Here is a 21,677-nt window from a genome sequence, read left to right as displayed (position 1 = left end):
AAGAACACAAAGTGCCATTGCTTGCATATACAATACCATAAGAGGACTTTATAGGTGATGGGGTAAGGTCAGCGAGCGCAGTGACAAGCTGTCTACTTTTTCCGAAACAGAGAAAATTAAAAAGAAGCGCAAACCTGGTAAACAAAAGAGACAAATGTAAACGCACACTTGAACGCCTCTTCACAAGTTCAAGGTGCCTGTGAGAATTCATCCCGAGGCACTTGAAGGTTTTCTTATGTTTTTGAAGATGTGTGTTTATGTTTAAATATGTAAAAAGTTTTAATTTTATCTACTTTCTATGACACTTGGGTGAGGGAGAGGAGAGAACAAAAAAATTGACAGAACGTGGCTCGGGAAAGTCGATGAAAGGAAACGTAGTGACTGACAACACTAAAATTTCCCAAGGCGATCCACATCAGACGGCCATTGCAGAGAGACTCCAAAGAGAGCTCTGTGCACACGAGCGAGGTGCAAGCCCTACGTTCGGGGAGTAGACAGGCTCCCCCTGATAATATACCTCACCCTAGTGTCTATGAAGAGAGGTGCATCTCAACCCCCAGGAAAGGGTGACAGGCCCCTCAGGTGAGTGAGGAAGAGGTGGATCTGCCTGGTGGCAACCCTGGGGGTTTACTGTGGAGTGCCTGCATTCTCATGGCCACACTGGGGCAAATCAAACCACAAAGAAACACTCCAGTTATCCCTGGAGGTGCGGTGGTGTACGTTTGAAAAAGTAAGGAGGAGAGAGCGAGGAACATTACCGAAACTTGAGCATCTGAGGCTTTCATCTTACTTTAGTTGTTAATATCGTAAACAGATTTGAAAAACCTTCTACAGAACAACAAAAGCAATTCAACTCTCAGATGTCTGTCACATTCCCATCAGAGTTCTCTTCTCGGAAAGCTTGTTTCTCCAAACGCCCTGTGGTTTACGGTGGTCCACGAAAACATCACCTTTTTAAGAGTAAAGAATGAAAAGCAAGGGTGGGGAAAAAGAAAAATAAGGCAGGTAAAATCTAATTAAGGAGGCAGCAACAGCAGAGTTTACTATGAAACAATAAACAGTGTGTTGCTTCAGCGTCCCCAGATCGGAGAGGGGATATTGCGAGGCAGGGTAAGCTGATATTTTGTTTGTTTGCGTTGAGAGTTTTCTCAGAGGCCCCTCCGAAACTGAGAAATTCCTGCGCAGATGAATGGCAGATTAGGGGCCTCACCGTGTGTATCTAATCAAAGCCACACACACAGAAGAAGATCTGCCCAACAACCCCAACAAAAGCCAGTGTACGTCCACTTATATATATAAACTAACTTTAAATGCGTTAATGACGGATAGTGAGGCCGATTAGCATTGTTTAAGCGACAAAGTCTGACTTTCTCAGTTTAGCATGGTGCACAAAATCTGACAAGTTATGTCTCTAAAGTTAGCAGCACCTTTAAAAGACTTCTTTTAGAACAAATCCACTACATTCAACAGCAAATGTGCATAACATTAATGTCAGATGTCAGGCTTCAAGTTAAATATACTGCAGTTCATTTTATTTTAAGTATGTCTGCATTCATTTCCATACTTTTGAACGGCATAATGCGGTTTTTAAACACCAGCGTGGCCCATTTGAATGTCAATTAAGAAACACATCTGATAAATGTCTCGTGAAAACTAAAAAGCAGCCAACATATTTTAAAATGTAATATTGTTAAACAGAGCTTGCTAGATGGATCAGATCACCTAAATACCAAAAAAAAAGATTGCGATGTCCATTAATGGTAAAAGACCAGCTAAAAATCTGAATCAATATCTATGATTTAGAATGAAATCAAATGTTTAATTCCTTTTCAAACAACCATAATTTACATATCACACAAACATTTTAAGACAGTGGTGGCTAATAGCTAGTTACCACAGTTGTATTAATAGTAACAATCAAATTAATGTCTTTAGTGTTTAGTCAGACTCTATGGTTACCAAAGTAAATCTTTATAAGGGAAAACACAGATGACCAGATTTGAATATGTTTTAAATAAATAGCCTTTTTACTCATTTTCATTTGATAATGTGTCTTTTGTGTTTTTATGCAGACTTAGATTAGTCAAGTTTAACAAATAACCTGTTTTAACTCAAATAAACGCATAATAATAATACAGTAAGTTAGTTAAGTCTAACTAGTCATTCCGACAACCCAACCCACCATGAAGTGATCTCAAGCTTGTAGACGATATTAAAATGCCTGATATGACTAAGCTACAACATCAGATCATTCAAACAGCTTTAAAATACTGTGTGCAATATCATACTGAGACTACACCGATCTCAAACATCAAATGAACTATAGTCACTGATCCAGCCAGAAGGCAGACCAGAACAAAGCCCACACCAATCATCCAGACGTGTGCTGTCCACCTTAAGAGCATCTTTAATTCATGATGCCTCAGCTCCAATGATTGATTTTAATTGATGACACGCTACATAATGTGGCATTAGTGAGGTTTAATAAGGAACATGACTTAATACATTCCCTGTCGTGCTACGCACATATTAATAGCTTTGAAATATGACATTTTCTCCTTGCATCTTTTTTTGAACACTCAGAAATAACTTTAGAAAAACCTTAGAGTTGCCAATCCTCTTGTAATGTCAAGGTCAGAATGTCAAGCTTACAGAATGTGAATAATGACATTTTGCCAAACTACACCAGACAGAAATATTTTTTACATAAGTTTAACCTGTTTAATAATCACTAACCGCTTTCATTTCATCCATGTGAGAGCTGTGTCAGGACAAATGGTCCTTATACAACCACACAAGATGCCTTGAGCGCTTTCAGCTCTTGTCTGATAGCAAAGCCGGTGCATTAGTCACATTAAGATAGTTGCAGCATGTCTGTATGCGTGTTTGTATATATTAGATGCAGATAACTCCTCTTAAACACACTCCCAAACAGCATGCTGTAAGTGGAGCGAGGGCCGCAGACAGCAGCGCTCTAACCTAAACACTCCTGAGTGAGGCTTTTACATGTCCGAAGTAAAAACAAACCTCTGTCAGAGGCCTTTGAGGGTTTCAAAAACACACACGTACTCATGCGAACACTTTAAAAGGCACTTTCACAAGAGATTACAAGTGGATGAGTCACAGGATGGTGGACCGTACTGACACCGGTGGCCCTCGTTTGGTACCTCATCAGCGAGATCGAAGTGAGAGAGAGCGAAGTGAGGGGAAAGGAGATGCCATCGCATTAGTGCATATTTGCAAAGCAAGGAGAATGACCATAAAAGGACACAATTCTCCTCAAAAGCTGCTTACTATAAACACATCACTCTGAAAGCGAGCGTAGAGTCCTCCTGCTTGCTTCTGCTGCAGGTTTGTTAAAAAAGAAAACTGAATTAAAAACTTGGCCTCTTTTCAGTTCATCAGTCTGACATGTCAAATTAATTGGCCACATCGTACAGGAAGATGCATTTTACTGACAGGAAGAAGAATTCACTGAATTGTGAAAGAATTCAAAGAAATTCAACACAGGTAATGCATTCTGGGAAATGTAGTGTTCTTCCACCCATGGCCCAGAAAAGTACATTGATAATTAAATTTACAGTTAAATACAAATCTGTCTATCTCTAAACTTCTAGAAAAAAAATAGCTTCTATAGTAAAAAAAAATGCTTCTATAGTAAAAAAAATAATGTTAAAATTTTATATATATATATATATATATATATATAATTATGACTAATGTATATCAAATTTAAATATATATAAAGAAGAGAGAGGAGAGAAACTATCTATAGACAAACTTTGAATATATATAGTATATACACATACAAACATATATATATATATATATATATATATCACATCCTGTTTCCTTCCTCAATTCAAATTCCAACTACAGGGATTTAAATGTGTTGTGGTGTTTTTGGATATGTTAGTGGTCTGATAACACGTGTTAGAAGAAAAATTTGTATTTGATTTGATTTGTATTGGCTTGTTTTTGTATTTGAAGGGGAAAAAATAACACAGAGGAAGAGGCAGGATGCAAATGATGGCTAAATCACCTCTGTTTTCAGGTTAGCTGTGCTCAAGTCCTGTTAGTCCTGCATTAAACAAGCCTCTAAGGTTACTGTCCAGCTCTCCACATTTTTAGAATATCACTGTTTAAATTCTCATCCATTTGCATTCCAGGGATCTCTCTCATTCGCTCGCTGATCTGCGTCCAAAATGTGTATTCAGTCCCAGATAATTCACTCCACTCACCGTATGAGACTTCCTGACCTCCAAAATGAAATACCACCAAGTTCCAAGGAACGGATGAAAACAGAGAAGAAAAAAAAAAAGAAAGAGTAAGGGAAAAATAAATACCCAAAGGTCAGGGCTAAAATTGATGAGTGGGCCTCAACAGGGGGAAAAAAAATGCAGCTTTGTGCTTCCACCCAGTCCAAACCCAAGTGCAACAAACCCCCCAAAACCCAAGCGGTCACAGAATGAGAGCAGGCCCAGAACAAAGAGCCTGCAAATCAGGGGCTACAGGACCCACCTGTCTCCCAGGTTGTTTTAATCACATCTGTAACTACCATAGTAGGACGTGTTAATGACAAACATGTGCTCTGTAAAATGTTGGGCAATCAGAGGTTTCTCTTTCCCCCTGGTCAGGAGGGCTATTACCCCAGACCCCCAAAGGCTCAGGCATGGGCTTTGATAGTTTCCCCGACGCAGAGATCTTTGGCTGACCTTCATGAGGGCCAATAAAGAAAATTCCACATAAGGATTTGCAGTTTAGGACCAAAATGGCCAAACATCATAAAAATGACCAATAACACACTAGGAATACTTTACGCTTTTCGGTCTCGTTACAGTACGGAGCGTTTTTATTGCGATGCTGAAAAGGCAGCTGCCATGCTCAGGGTTTTCAGCCAGTCAGGGCGAAATGAAATTCACCTTGCTTGAGCACATTAAATGTCGGCAGGTAATTGCTTTTAAGGTTTGATTTTCAGGACTGTGGAAGAGAACAAACACAAATGCCATAACCATGCAAAAAAAAGGAAGGCATGCTAGAAGTAAAGCATGAAAAGATCCCTCGCAAGGCTCTGACAAATGAATAGAGTAAACCAGTGTAAATTAAGAGATGCATCGAGGTGGAGGCAGGCGAGACGGAAAAGAATGAGGCTGATTTGCGTAATCTCCTCAATGAAATTGACTTTTAAAGATAATATTCAATTTGTGTGTGTCTTGTTTCGGATAATAATAACAAAATAATATGCCTGGGACATAAAAGCAAACATCAAAATGGCAAGAGCCCAGCTTAAATAGTGGAACGCAATTCTATGAAGCTTTTCCAAGGTACCAACACTCTATTTGACGGCCTTCACTAACAAGGGCATATCGAATTAGTTCTGCTCCGGCCTTTCAGGTTTTACAATAATAACAAGGCGAAGCTTTGAATCTCGACAAGATAGGAGCTTTGAAATATACAAGTACATAAAGTGCAAAAAAACAAGAAGAGGCCTTCATGAAATGTCAGTGGCATACCAAATGTTTTGGACCGTTTTTGAATGCAATCTGTCATGGCGGAATGTCATTAACGTATACAGGACACGGTCTAAATGTAATCATTCACGGCAATGAGTGAAATAGCAGCTTATTGTTTAAATAAGAGTGACACTAAGTTTGAAACATTTAATGAAGTTTCCGTTTTTCAAAACAAACTATCTATTTTTACTGAATGTGTTCATGAGTCATGACCCTAGATACAGAACCACGGTGGTTGTTTGGGTTACACTTTATTGTAGTATAAGTAACTTTGCATGTCACAAACTGTCATTCATTTCCAACTACATGTCAACAAACTCTCATTAGAGTATTAGTAGACTGTTAGTTTAGGTTAGTACAATAAGTTTACATGTACTTGCAAAGCTACTTATAGTCAACAGAATGTCAGATGGGGTCCATCAAAATATCTGTTTGCAGATATTAAGCAGACAGTCTACTAATAATCTAATGACTGGTTGTTGACATGCAGATGCAAAGTTACTTATAGCTCGCAGAATGTCTATAGAGGACTATCGAAATAAAGAGTTACCGTTGTTTCAAGCGTTATTGCTTGCCAGAGACATTAAGTTCTCCCTGAGTGGGACGTAAACACAGGAGTTTGTACTACAGCAGCAAAAAAAATCAATGCATCTCTCCGCCAGGCCTCATTAAGGCTAATAGATTACCTCCGTTGTAATGACGGACCTGTTGCTAGGCCGTTACCAATTAAACACAGGTGCAGCGCACCGCGAGACCGGCTAGCGCTGCAATCAGAGTGTTTACACCAACTTGTCGGCGAAAGAGCGGGCGCATTCTCTGCGCGACAGCTTGGGCACAGACGAGAAAAACAGCCGGAGATAGAGCAGAGACCAGACCTGAAATCACTCTCATTTCTCCCATCAAACAAAGACAGAATTATACAAAAGGGTGAGACAGGCTAGTCAAACAAAAAGAGGACAAATGAAAGGGGAGGAAGCACGGTCGTAAAATCCAGGAAGGTAGTGACAGATATTAAAACAGCACGGCGACCCTGGAAGGTAATACGGCAAGATTAGTGTGAGAGGAAAGCGAGGTTCGAGGGAGCCAGTGCGTTTAATTCGCCAGCCTGTAAGACACTAGTGTTGGCAAGAGCCAGCCGTGCAACACAAAAGCACTGTGTTCCTCCAGAAACCTAACACGGTGGTTTCTTTTTCAATGCAGACAGATAGCAATCTCTCGCTTTCTGTCTCTACCACTCGGCATTTCACTTAGATATGCACATTTGTGTCTTTTATGGTGGGGACATGTAAAACAACATATTCGAACAACTAGTTGGTGGGTTTAGTCTGTTTTAAGGAAGCACTGAATGACTAAAATGGTTTTAGGTTCACCTGATCCTGATCATAAGGCACATATTTGTGCTAGATAGAAAGCAACAAAAAGTATACTTTGATCTAGCAATCGAAAGTGACATTAAAGACATTTATAATGTTACAAAAGATTTCTATTTTAAATAAATGCTGTACTAATAAACTAAAGAATCCTGAATCACAGTTACCACAAAAAATATTCAAGCGCGAAATGTTTTAGAATTTTTTGAGCAGCGAATCAGAATTTTAGAATGATTTCTCAAGGATCATGTGACTCTGACTAGGGCTACGTCCACATTAATCGGGATACATTTGAAAACGGTGTTTTCGTTTAAAAACGTTTTCAGGCGTTTTCCGACGTTTCAGTGTGGATGAGAAACTTCTAAATTCACTTTACTGAGCATGCGTGAAACTTCACAAAAGCTCACTGAGATGATACAGATGGGAAAATAAATAATAATGTTATCGCACAATAACAGGATAATTTTATTTAGCAAAATATCTCACCATCACTGATGTGTCCAGGTCGCATTCAGACACCAAATGTTCTAAAAGGTCTAAAACGGTCCAAAAGGTCTAAAACGCAACTGCTCTCCTGTTTTGCCGCAGGATAATAATATAATAGCACATATTAAGTAACATAGAAAGTAACATATTTTAACAATAGTGTAAAAATGAATAACATAACAGGCACAATACCTATAAACAAGAATATCTATTGGTACTACATGGATCACATGACAAAACTTACGTCATTGTTTTCAAATCCCTCCAGCTTCACTGTTCACACTACAGTACAATGCGAAAACGGCGTTTTCAAACTTATCCACTTTGGGGAGCGTTTTCCAAACGATATGTTTTTGTTGACTTAAAACGCCGTGGACGCCGAGAGAAAAATATATGTTTTCAAACGAAAACGTATTAGTGTGGACATGACCTAGAGTATACGACTGCTGAAATTGCAGTTTTGCCATCACAGAAATAATAAATAACATTTATCAAAACACTAAAAGATCATTTAAATTAACTGTGGATAATCAAATTATTTCATTATCTAATCCTCTGCCACCATCTTTTTTTAAAAAAAAAAGCACTTAAAAAAAGTGACTTCCATCCCATGCACTCACATATTAAACAAAGATATGTTATACTCGCTCTGGCCGACAAATAATAGTCAAATTTATTGCCTCGGAGTCTGTTTCTTGTTCTTTATAGCTCTCCTGGACAGATAAACCAGTAAGGACTTGAACACAATTCATACAGCTTGTTTAAAGCTTGGATACTTCTGGTCACTATCTGTTGCTCTGGAAGTGTAACTTTTCCGCCATCGGTCTTGCGCTCACTTAGACGAGAGGGGCATTTAATGTCAGATTCAAGCATGCCTCCACACTTGAGCCGTGAGGAAAAGGCAGGAGAAGTCATATTTCAGCTGAGATTTATGGGAGGAACTTCTCCACTTCGCCCGCTCTTTACGTCTCTCAGCAATTGAAATGAACAAATTGTTCTCCAAAGATGTGGTTGTGAGTGCTCAGGAAAGGGAATCGTTTTTATCGCTCTTGATGACGGCAACAAATCAATAGGTTTGAGGCACAGGAACACACACTCACAGACGGATATGATGACAGGCGGCTTGACATTTTCCACAACTTTACGAGACATTATGATCATAATCCAAACAAAAAGAACTGTGTCTTGAATCTTTTCAAAAAATGTCTGTTTCTGTCACCCCCCCCCCCCCTCTTTCTTCTGTTAGTCGGATACAGAGATGAAATCCCATGTCTCTCCAAGGCTATCAACACACATATACCTTCAAAATACATTGATCAAAATCACTCATGCTTAATTTAAATATAATGGAGAGCCTCTCCTGGATAAGGGAGGCTTAATTATAGCTCTCTCCTGTGAACTGTTCATACATTGACAGGCTTAATGCGAGGCTACTCTCACAAGCAATCTTCCCTGTCCAGGTTCTTGCCACCAATCATGCACACACTACAATTTGACTGCCTTAACATACGTCCCCTCACATCTGAGGAAATATGAAGAACGACTCCCTCCTCAACCGCACGTCCATCTTTCTTTGTGTTGCTCTGATGGAACTTCAGATTGTTCCCGATATAATGTGACATCACACTGGAGCTTCGCAAGGTTCACGATTGTTTCATCACATTGACAAATGAATGGTTTATAATGCAAGGACAATATCAGAGAATGATGTGAATTGACAAATGTTCTATATAGGTATTAGCTTGTCAGGAGAATGCTGTGCTGATTTAGAGGTACAACAGTACACTGCCCAAGACTAATTGAGAGTTTATCAATGTCTAGATGTGGCCAACACGTTCTCTGTGTGTGTCTGTGACTGTCACAATGACTGAGTTTAAAACTCAAGTTAGCTTCCAATTTAAAACAAAACAAAAACAACAAAAAAAGAGAGAAGACTAGGCTAATACTTGAAAGTTGATAAAATCACGTGTTCATATCTTCTTTTGTGTTCAGCAATAAAAATACATTCAAAAAGGTTTGGGACAGCTTAAGGGTGAGTAAATGATGACAATGTAATTTTCATTTTTGGGTTTCCTTTTAAAAAAAAAGTATACAAATGCCTGAATAAATGTAATGCATTTCAAACAAAATTATGGGTGTGAAAGTAAAAACTATTGATTTTTTTCTAACTTCATCCTAAGCATGGTTAAACAAGAATGGCAGTAAATAAAGAAATACGAAATAATTATTTTCGTTTTATAAAACGGTTAGTTCAAGACCTTGATTCCGATTGGTCAATAGCTGTGTTTTATTGAAAACATGTTCACCAAACAGTTCTATGCATCACCACACAACACCCCTAGCAACCACTATTAGCAACATAAACATATGTTTGTTCTCATTATGTATTTTGTTCATTGAAGCTTATAGAGTAGAGTATTGTAAGAGATCAAGTGAGTGTAACTGCATTTACAGTATATAGCATTTTCTTTCAAGTCAGTCCTATATGCGTGATAAAACATCAGTTTCAATGTCTGCTGCGATATCTTGTCCTTTTAACAATTAAAGGGATAGTTCACTTTTGATATGTTTCAGCTTACCTCAAGGGCATCCAAGATGTAAGTGTCTTTGTTTCCACAGTATTTTCAATTTTGATATTTTTAGGTCAAACCGTTCTTGTCTCTCAGTCATATAATGGAGGTCTATGGGGTCTTCCTCAAAGAGCATGCACAGAGAAGTCTAAATTAAACATGATTTAATGACTCATAAATGTAAGTATATATTGATGGCCTAAGACACGAAACGAGCGTTTTGTGTGAGAAAACGAACAGTATTTATATTGTTTTACCTCTTGTAACCACAGCCACGTCCAACTGATCTGAAGGCATGGGATCAATGCAACTTTTACTTCATGAAAGTTGCATTGATGCATATTTTGGGCTTTAATATTTGTATTGCGTGGTAACTGTTTTATAAAAGCATACTGGTTTGCATAGTGCCTAACAACGCCCTTCAGCCGTGACTTATTCAAAATAAAGCACAGCCTTTGGTCCCTTATGGCTTACGTCTAGCACTGCCTTGGTCAGCCTATGATGTATTACCACCTACAATAGCAGTTATTTGTACTATATGGATAGCTATTCATTCATCAGATCATGGTCAATCAAATTAACAGTAATTAGCAAATTCCTCAAATCGTATCTGGAAGTCCAGCCATGATTTGACCATTGTACCACCACAATTTCCTGTCTCTATGATTACTGAAAAATGATAGAGAAGTGATTTAAAAGAAAAGCATCTCACTGAATCTCAATAACGTTTCTTTTTGCTTGACAAAAAGAATATGTAAAAACACAGCAGACTTCTGTCAAACATTTAATGATACTTGAAGAATAATTTGCACATGGTGTCTGTTAATGCAAGCTAAAGTGTTATTTCAGTTGTACACACTGACAAATGAAAATCCAACAGAATAAATACACACTTTTCATGAGCGCAAAAAAAAAAAAAAAAAAATCTCTAAATCATCAGCAGTGTATATTTCACAGTGAAAAACGACTATGCCGGTGGTCATAATAATCTATAACAGTTTGTTCATCCTTCATCGTTCACCTCATCAGTATCAGTTCAGATTTACACACACTCTCACCACTTGTTTGTCTTCATCCTACACACAGAAGTGTTTGCGCTCATGTTGTTTTGTCTGTCACACCAACATTTTCTATTTCTGTCATTTTTTGTTTTGTTTTCATTTCAAACCTAAACAATCTTACAGGATTTTTGTTTGGCTTGTCTGCAAAAGGTTTGAAGTGATAGAAGACAAAAAAAAAACGCATTACCGTAAATTCATTACAGCGGCCCGGCAGTATTTATAAACACAGCGAGATGTTGTTTAAAATAGCTGACTTAACAGATTACAGATATAAACTTTTTACAGCGGGAAACGAGTGGCGAAATATGCTGTGTTTACACGGGTGGAGGAAAGGTACACACGCGCCTCCTCGGAGCCTTGAGTGGCACGTTAAAAAATGAAATAAACATTCGATTAAATAAACAAGGGCTGCTTGTGTATGCTTACGTGACAAAGGGCCTTTACCTTCTCTCGGGTGGGAGCGATGGGGTCGAGGAAGGTGTGCGAGAAAGACCTGGACACATAACCTGCAGTCTTCCGCCCTCGGGTGCTGTTAAAGAACCAGTGCAGGATGAGTTTCAAAGCTGTTTTGAGTCTGGATAGAGAAGGAGGGTGGGAGAAAGAAAGGTATATTGTTACAACACTAATAAGAAATGCCTGAAGGCCACTAAAGGGCCTTTTGGCCCTGGAACTAAAGGCTGCATACAAAAGCACTTCTTCAGGGGAAAAGAAAGGAGGATCACGAATCACGTTCAATTAAAGAGAGGTTATAGTTAGGGTGGAGAGAGAGGGAGAGGATTGCAGGTACATGCCTAAGCTCGGCTATTTTGTTTGTGTTTGTCTGGCAAGTTTGTTGTTTCTGGTCTCTAGAGGAGAGCGCAGTAAAGCCGTTGCTTTGGGCAAGAGGACTTCCTGATCACCACTTCCGCACATAATGGCTGCCTCTATCCTAACAATGACAGTCCATGCCAGGGCCACCTGCTGAGCAGCAGCATACGACCACAAATCTAATGTCAGACAAAAGAACAGCCCCTAATCAAACGCAACTAGTTGCAATCACTATAAACGCAAGTAGAGATTTCATGCAAACCACGAATCATAGCTGGCAAAGGCAGAGCGTGGTTTTCCCTGACAAAAAGCCAAGTGCGTCAGCTTTAGATTCTGATCGTACTTTTAAAGGCACACTATGTCATTTTTCACCACTATAGGTTGTTTATTCGAAGCAAAGGCGTAGCTTGATGACGCCTTGATTTCGCGGAAGCATGGGAGTGGTTGCCTTCACCTCTACAGCTGGTGGAGAATACCACGGGACTCAGAAATCATAATTCAGAAATCATATTCATTGATGACCGGTAATGTCTTAAAAAAGATTTATTCATGTTACGAAAGCCGTTGGAGCGGAACAAGTCCGCTGGAGCGATTGCTAATGAGAAACAAGCACGACACACAGCTCGAGAGCAGTGGGGCTTTTATTATGCCGCAGACGCCGCTTCTTCCGTTCATGCGTATGTGGGATAATGCTAACGATGCGCTGTTTTATCATATTAGATACATTTGAGTGTCAAGAAAGTGGTTATAATGCAACTCTGTGTGTTTGCTCGGTGGCTTCTATATAAGACACTTGTAGCACACTGCAGTGAGCTAGATCGATATTAGGCATGGTAAATATGGTACTCGCGGTAAATCAAGAAAACGTCTCCGGTTACTTTCGTAACCTCGGTTCCCTGAAAGGCAGGGAATGAGACATTTACGTCAATGACGTAAGGGGAGGAGTTCCCATACTACGTCATCGACGTAAATGTCGAAGTGACTGCCTTGAAAGGGAACGTCTCCGGTTATTTTCGTAACCTCGGTCCCTTGAAAGGCAGGGAACAAGACATTTACGTCGATGGCGAAGTATGGGAACTCCTCCGCCTTGTGACCGCCTTGAAAGGGAACAAGATTTTAAACAAAAAGAATAACTGTGTTGAGCTATATAACAATGATTCATTTTCTGTCAATTAATGTATCCAAACAATTGCTCACCTGTCTAATAAAACACATAATATATTAAAGCATCTTTGGTGTTTCCATGGTTTTGGTAATTGAGGGTAATGCGGGTATGATGTCATTGAAATGCGACGCACGGACATGTTACGTGACCTAGTTAAAACTGCTTATTTCTCTGGATTTAAACATTCTTAGAAACACTTGGGATAATGCAAGTACAAAAATCAACAAAATATATAACCTTGTTCTAGTGGTTTTTGGATATTTTGATCCAAAAATCTTACATAGTGTGCCTTTAAGCCAACAAACCAACAATGTAAAGGTAAAGTGTAAATTCTAGGCTGTTAAAATAATCATATCCCATGTTTTTTGCAGAGGCACCTAAGTAATGTATTTGTAAGGTTGATTCCCCCTAAAAATGCAAAACGGTGGTAAAAACATGCAACCGACTTGGCGAAAACTGACACAGCAATATTTACTTGAGCAATGGCATTAATGTGGGGCAGGACTAACTGTTTGTCTGACCAATGTGAAATGAGAAATGTATTTAGGGAACCTGTTAAAATGTTTGTGACGCAATCTTTCAATAGAATTGTTTGAGTTACCTTATATTCATGCATAATAAAAATAAATAAATTCTGAGGGTCCTACATTAATATTTTATTAGGCAGCATTACTGGTTCAATAGCATAAGTCATAGCTTCGACAAACAGCCTGGAAAATGACCAGGACATACTGATCACAGAGTGGAAGACTGATGATATGTGGGGCTGGGAAAAGAATAGGAGGGAAAACAGACAGGTTGTGCTATGAAAGCACACCCAGCTTTTCACTGTTTAATGTCTCCCTGACATTTCTGCTGCAAGCAATGTCCCCAATCCGTTGGTTTTTTCCCCCCTACTCCTCCTGCCAACCCAATGGGGACATACTCAACAGATAAGAGAAAAAGAGAGAGACTCATAAGAGAACTAGAATGAGGCAAGATGTGTCTATAACTCAAGCAAGGTTAGATGACCCAGACAAAGTCAGAGGTCAGAGTTCAGCAGGGGGGCAGGGAAACATGTAGCTATAGCTGTGGCTGGATTAGATTTCACTGCAGCCTGGATTCTTTCTTTCATTCTTTGAAGGTTACAGTTGGCTGTTTGTAAAGTGCCTTTGAGAGCAGCTTGATGTGTACAGAGCTTCACAGATGTGGCCCCAAAACACTCGGCAGATAATAAAATAATAATAGTAATTGTCAAAAGTGATTTTATAAGGAGGAAAGTCTTAAGTGTTGCATCGGTACATAAAACCTGCATAATAATTACTATTATAAATTGTTATAGTTTTTATTAATAGTATTCTTTCTAATATCAATAATAATAATGTTATAATAATATGTTGCTGTTGTTGTTATATAAACCACTATGATAGTCATTTATTTTTTTATTATCATTAATTAATAATAATATAACAATAATAATATAATTAAAATCGTATATTTCTGCTGTTATAATAATAATAAATAAGATAAAATAAGGACAAAACCAGGCGCTAGCCCACAAAATAAACAAATTGACTGTCCCATAACAAGCTCAACTTTGTATTACAGACTGTGCAGGTGTAAAGGATTTATGACATGTACAAGAGAAAATTAACTAGCAGTTCAACTGTTTTAGGAAACATCCCAAAGTAAACAGAAGACATTTAAAATCTGGCTGCTTTATTTTATTTTCACAGCATGCGTCTAGCGTGCTCGAGCTGTTTACATATCTGTCACTGCTGTACCTGGTGCGGCCAGGGGTCCATAAACACACTTTACTCTCTCCCCCCCTTTCTTTCTCACATACATGCACCCATTTCTCCCTCCCTAGCCCTTTCCAGGACTGCAAACATTTTAAATAACTCGATCAACCCTAAAACAAATAGAGGTGGAATTGCTACCCTATGTCACATCTGTGTTCTGTTACTGGTGACAGGAAAACGGAGGGGAAAAGGCGGCTGCTCTTGAAAGGCTGCCACTTTAAGGACAAGTTTTCAAAAACACCATTGAGCATGAACGCAATTAGAGCCAATATGCAATGTCGGCAGTGTCATTTTCCCCATAAATAAAAACGTTTTGCTTGGGTCCCTCAGGCCTGGGCCAGGAGCATTCTGCTTTTGAAACGGAAGCTAAAGAGGATATGAAAATGAATGGACAGAGCATTCAGTGTGGGATTTTCTGAACAAGGGTGATCAGACTGATCAGCTGACCACAAGGAAAGAGCAGCAGTGTGTGTGTGCAAGCATGCAGCGTGAACTCTGACACTCTGAATCACTGGCCAGATGTAGTTTGGTGTTACACACCCGGCCGGGACTATAAGGATGAGCCGACTCCTCTCTGCTGGACCACGAGATCTTTTAGACAGCAATACTCTGAGGAACCTTTTCAGTACAACGGAAAAAATATTTTGATTGACATGACCAAGAAGATCTATTGTTTAGGTCATTTTTGTTTTTGTTTTCATTTCTATGTGGCACTTCCGCTTGTATGATGAATAATTGAGGACCATTTTTTTCCCCTCAACATAGATAAAAATGTCCGCTTTACACTTTACAATAGTATTATTAGATAATGCATTAACTGACAAATATTTCTTACAATGTTTATTCATATTTATTAAAATTAGTTAATAAAAATACAACTGTTCAATGTTAATATTAGCTCAGGTCCATTAAATATATATATATATATATATATATATATATATATAATGTATATATTATATCAAGTTATAATACAGTATATATATGAAGAGTTCAGATGCAAAAGCCTCTAAATGCCATTTGAAATTTTCTTCTTTAATGATGATTTTTATCAAACTTAAATATACAAGTTTGATAAAAATCATCATTAAAGAAGAAAATTTCACTTGAAATTACTGAACTTAAATATACAAGTTTGATAAAAAATCATCATTAAAGAAGAAAATTTCAAATGGCACTTAGAGGCTTTTGCATCTGAACTCTTCATATATATATATATATTAGGCCTATATATATATATATATTAATTAAAAGATGTATCTTTTGTTTAAAAAGATGATTAATATATAGCTATATATATATATATATATATAAAGATACATATTTTAATCATTTCTTTATACAACACATACATCTTTAATATATATATATATATATATATATATATATATTAGTAAATGTGGAAATAACTTAAAGGTTAACACTTTATTTGAAGTGTCTTTAACTACCATGTACTAACATTTAAATTATAATTTGATATAATGCACTAATTGTGTACATGCATGTTTTTACATTGTACTTGTATTTTAAAAAAAGACCTGCATGGAATTCCAATGGTAATTCAATTCTAAACATCTATAATTACAATGTTGACTAGGTTAAAGACTAATATATAGTGTGACCAACAAATATTGCTTCAAATGTTTACTGTAAATATTGCTTCCTTAAATTTTGAAGTAAAATCAGCTTGGATGTTTAAGTCATTTCAACGTAATTACATCAAATCGTTGTCAGTGAATGCATTAACTATTAATGTAGTTAACAAATGTGAACAAATGGAAACTTATTGTAAAGTGTTACCAAATATTCTCCTAAAAGGAGTAACTAGCCTAATAGTTCTTGCACAAACATAGTCAACCCATCTCCGCTTCACCTGTGCACCTCTTTCACTGCTGAGGAACTTTCAAATAGCTCCACCTAGTGGTCCATCTAGATTAAACGCATTTGAAAACTCGAAATGCTGCTGAATTTCCTTGTTCAATAAGAATAGTTAACAACATGATAAATGTTTGCTTCGTTTTAGTATCATCTAGATCTAGTGACAAATATTTAAAAACAAAAGTCTCTTCCTGGTCCCATGTTTCTTGCTCTGTTCGGAAGTGCTGTCAAAACAAAAGGCAACAACAACTGTTTGTCATCGCTACACTGTTTGCTCGGAACAGGCATCTGGCTATTGTTAACAACGACGACTCCACGAGCCCCAAACTGTTGACATCCGGTGTATCTTTTAAAATATGGACAGATAGCAGGGATTAGAACACAATGTACCTTTCCGAATCCAAGGCCGTCGTCCAACGACACGTTCTGCTAGGTCATTACTGTGATTTTTAGATCAATGATAAATTCATTTATATTTTTAAAGGTATAAGAAAGCTGAAGTGGAGCAAAAAGAGGAGGTTGGCTACAACTAACACTCTCTCCCCCCTCCTTTTTTCCTCCATAACCCTTATCGTCTTGGGCTATAGGGACTTGCTAGGCTATAGCCACCTGCAAATTACAACTTAGTACTTGAAGAGTTAAGAATGTGTTTCTTTCAGGCTATTGTTGGAGTGCGCGGGTCAGGGGGTGGGGCGAACAGATTCTGGTAAGAGCCTTTAATCCACAGGCTGTCAGGCCCAAACCCTGCTTGACGCCCTATTGAAGTGTAACAGAACAAAACATTGGGCCCCTCGCTAAGCTCCTGCCCGGGCCCCATTCACAGCGTCAGGAGAGCAAATTCTTCAGCTGCAAAGAGCCCCGTTCTTAAAGGGGAACACACAAACTTCAAAACAATGCAACACTGAGGAGGAACATATAAATGGCCAATCACTGTCGAGAGTTGCATTTGTCAGGGACAGAAATCTTGACATTTTTTCCCCCTGCATTTTCAAATCGCAAACCCACTTTAAACATTTAAATTATATTGAATCAACCACAACATACTGACATGTTGTGATAAAAGCGTTTAAAAGCTCTAATTTTCAAATGTGGGAATTTAACAATGTATACATTGTCCTAAAAAAATATAAATTACACATATCTTATTTCATACTTTTTGAAGTAATTCAAAATTGAAGGTCTCAATATTAATTGCCCTTGCAAATTGGCAAGAAAAAAAAAATCACTTTGCCACCTCCGTTGTCCTTGTGACATGTACATTAATTTGCTTTTAAATTAAGGTTTTCGTATTTAAGTTTATATAGCTACACATTCATTTTGAACTGGAGAATGTCGAGTAGACCATTCACTGAAAAAATATTTTTTGTGCAATTTTGCCCTTTAACTCCGAAGGCTTGAAAACAGATGTGAACGCTGCACATTTTAGTACATTTGTCCTGACTGTTGGGAATCAGAAATGGAAATTCCAAATGTACAACAAAAAATATGATGAGTTTTATTACGTTGTGATTAGCAAGGATTATTTTACCCTCTTCTGAAGAGAGTATTAATTTGAAGAACATGAATTTAATATTTTGTAACTAATGAAAGCCCTGTGGAAATTTTCTGAAGGTTAACTATGCCGTGTTCAAATTAGACTTGATTGTGCATTGAGAGGAATCTTGTCCTGTTCACTGAAAAGTAAATGAATTGAAACCATATTTCAAAACAAAAACAAAGGAGGACATAAAAAAAACAGTGTAATTAATTGCATGGAATCTGTAAAGTACTAATAAGCCACTCTAATACAGAGTATTGAAAAAATTCATTTGTGGTATTCGAGAGGATCTCAGTTGAAATCATATATTAGGCAAAACTTGCATTAATCAGACGGATCCACTGACCAACCGCAGCTCTAATGCTCTAGGTTAAGAGATGCATATTCATGATACATGTATTCAAATGCACAGACATGACCGACAGACCCAACCCCCTCCACAAGAATCCAAACCCCCCTACCGCCTATTATTACCCTTTTAATTACAAAACGGTGCTGGAGTATTAAAGGTTTGTTTAGATAAAGGAGAGAATCTGGTGAGATTAGCTCTACATTTTTCTTAGGGAGTGGAATTAAATGTTAAAACAGAAGACCATCAGGAATACAGTGACATTTAGGTTCCATCAACACCATTAGAACTGGTGCTCCTGTGGCATGTTGATCATTTTGGATCAATAAATCAGAACTGCCCTCATATCTCACACAATGAATGTCTTTTAATAATCGCATAGCACTTGATTATGTGATTTATTAAAGTGAGGTTTATCAGCAAATCTGTATATCTAGCTAATCAACATTAAATAATAACATAAATAAATATGATTTTTATCTTGGGTAATACAGGCATTTAAGGGGCCGAAGGGAGGTACACTGAGTTCCTGAAAATACTTGGACTGTTCATTTAGAAGTAAAATGGCAGAAAGCTGTGAGAAGTCCAGAGACCTCGAGGTAAATGGTAGCTAAACTGGAGAACTTTTATTTTTAAGAAAACAATTAATAAAACTGCATTGTGTGTTGGAAAATAGTACATGCATTCATTTTCTAAATATGAAAAATGACATTCGCTTATTGGCTTACAAAACTAAAAATGTATTTGCATTTACATCTGTCATATATATATATATATATATATATATATATACATATATATATATATAAAATAATATATTAAAAATAAATTGTAAAAAAAACAAATGTCGCTTGTGGTCGTTTTTGGAAGCCATAAAATACTTATTCTTAAAAAAACTTATTCTTAGTTTCAACAAATGACTTAAACCAGCTCAGATCCACTGTAATAATGCTATTGCTAAGGGTTATGCATTGCAAAATGAATCTATTTAGAGCAATTAACTACATGATGAAAAACGAAATAAAAAACTATTTAAACAGCTATTCGCATGCTTAATATTATTAACTTACATTTCCGGAAATGGTTCTTAGACAAGCAATAAAATATGTTTGAAATTAACTTATGTATAGGCTATAGTTATTTTCAAATGAGTCTCTTCGTACACATAGCGAATGAGTGGCATTTCACTGGACTGAATTTTTGTAAAAATTGTAAGCAAATTATACGGACAGCTATGCGGGCTTCTGAACTGACGTCCTTTAGAAAAAAAATAATTACAAGCTTCAAAAAACGCAGTAAAATCAAACAGCTCGTGCAGAGTTATTGTAATGACGTTCACTGTTGTGTAGCCTATTTCAAGAAGCGTAACAATGACTCCCACGTAAAATGAAAAAAAAAATGGTAGCCTACTATTAAATAGGCCTATTTATATTTTTGATCGTTTATATCAAATCATGTGCAGATGCCAGATAGACCTACATTTTCATTTTGAGGATCAACCTTTGGGGTTTGGGGGCATTTTAAACTGCAAAAGCCTACATGAGAAAATAATATCATAAACTTCATTTTACAAATCTGAAAAGTGAATATTGCGTTAGTTCAAAGCAACGTTCCTAAGTAAATCCTGGTGTACACGGGAAAATTGTACTAGGCGATCGAGTCACGCTTTTTCTGAATCCTTGTATTATGGCGCCATCTTGTGAGTCCGTGCCCAGCTGCAACAACCCAATAAATAGCCTACAGCTATTATAGTTTAAACTAATAAACGAAACCTTTCTCTAAAGTTTACTTATCCACATTTTTTTGGAGCACAAAAACGGAACACTCAAGTTATGTCATCACAAAAGATGCAGTGGAAGCTATTTGACGGAGGCTTTCATCCTCTCTTTTAAATGTCCATTTCTGTTCCATTGTGTTCTGATAGTGTTTTAATCTTGACGTGATGATACTTATGTTCAAAAACATTTATCTATTAGTTTGGACAATCCATTAACAAACCAAAGCAATCTAGCCAATGGTGCGAAAAATAAAACAGCCTATCAATACCAGCAGATGGAGCCAATTACCATGTATAGGCTTTTACTGTCTGCATGTACACTGGAAACATTATCATAAGGCACAGCTAGTATTTTTATTTAAAAAAAGGAGAAAGGAGCAATATTTGAAATAAACATTCAGAAATAAGAAATAATAATGTAAACATTTCAGTGTATAAAAAATTGTACATTAAAAAGTACAAAAGCCTGCTTAAAGTCATTTTAAATGTCTACTGACCTGTTTAAATCCTTCTCTTCACATCTTCACATGTCCCAGGACAACATGACCGACCGTACTTCAGTGTCTCCCGGTGTTTTCTGTAGCCTTTGTAGCTGCTAACGTTAGGCCTACGAAGAAACATAAACAGGCCTACTAATATTTACGTGGTTGCTTCTAAATGTGAAGTGTAGGCCTATGTGCCTTTCTCGTCAAGTTTACCATCTTTCAGACGACTAAAGATGTTTTGTATAAGTATCAATAACAAAAATAAGTTGTTTAGGCTATTTGCTTACGTTATAAACAATAAACAATTTCAAGTAGGCTATTTCAGGTAACTTACACGTTGACATAATTGGTCCACACAAAAAACAATTGACACTCTTTCGGAGAGAAAACGCAAATAAACAAGTAGCCAACTAATAACTTTTGCGCAACAATGGGCTATATGCACGCATAAGTTCCGCATTTGACGCAAGGATGCTCGTCTATTTCCGGTTGTGTAGATTAAAGCGGAGGAAAACCGGAGAAAACGGGATTATGGCAGAGTCTTCAATATTTACTGTCCTCCCGTCTTTGAAACGAAACGTACATACGTTTAGATGTAATTTTATATACAGTTATGTTTATTTGATATAATTTTAAAAAGAAGCATAAACACAACGAGGGGTGTCTGTTTTATCTGTTTTTGTGACTAACGTTTCATTAGTATAACCATGGAGTATAAAATGTAATATAAATTCTCGCTATTGCATTGGACTCTATGATCGGCGGAAGTTATCGAGCATCCCTAATGCTTCACCGGAAATACCGCCGTGCATAGAGCCCATTACTGCGTTACTAATCCGTACTTTCTGCTCAGGAGCGCATGCGCATTCTGAGAGTCCTATCCATCAGTTGACGTTAC

At 37.4% G+C, this 21,677-nt stretch overlaps 1 long non-coding RNA gene across 3 annotated transcripts in view; it reads right to left on the bottom strand.

The window, feature by feature from the left end:
• LOC120480344 (uncharacterized) overlaps window positions 1-21,211 on the bottom strand; it is a 91,313-nt gene extending 70,102 nt beyond the window's left edge. For all 3 annotated transcript variants that reach the window (XR_005623088.2, XR_016148588.1, XR_016148587.1), the window contains exons 1-3: window positions 21,114-21,211; window positions 20,792-20,901; window positions 11,445-11,574 (exon numbers count right to left, since the gene is read on the bottom strand). This is a non-coding gene — a long non-coding RNA (uncharacterized LOC120480344). The remainder of the gene's footprint in view (window positions 1-11,444; window positions 11,575-20,791; window positions 20,902-21,113) is intronic.
• Between the last annotated feature and the right edge of the window lie 466 nt (window positions 21,212-21,677).

Source organism: Pimephales promelas, chromosome 21, assembly GCF_988280905.1.
Source record: "Pimephales promelas chromosome 21, fPimPro1.hap1.1, whole genome shotgun sequence".
Lineage (NCBI taxonomy): Eukaryota > Metazoa > Chordata > Actinopteri > Cypriniformes > Leuciscidae > Pimephales > Pimephales promelas.
This window is presented reverse-complemented; position numbering and strand designations above follow the sequence as displayed.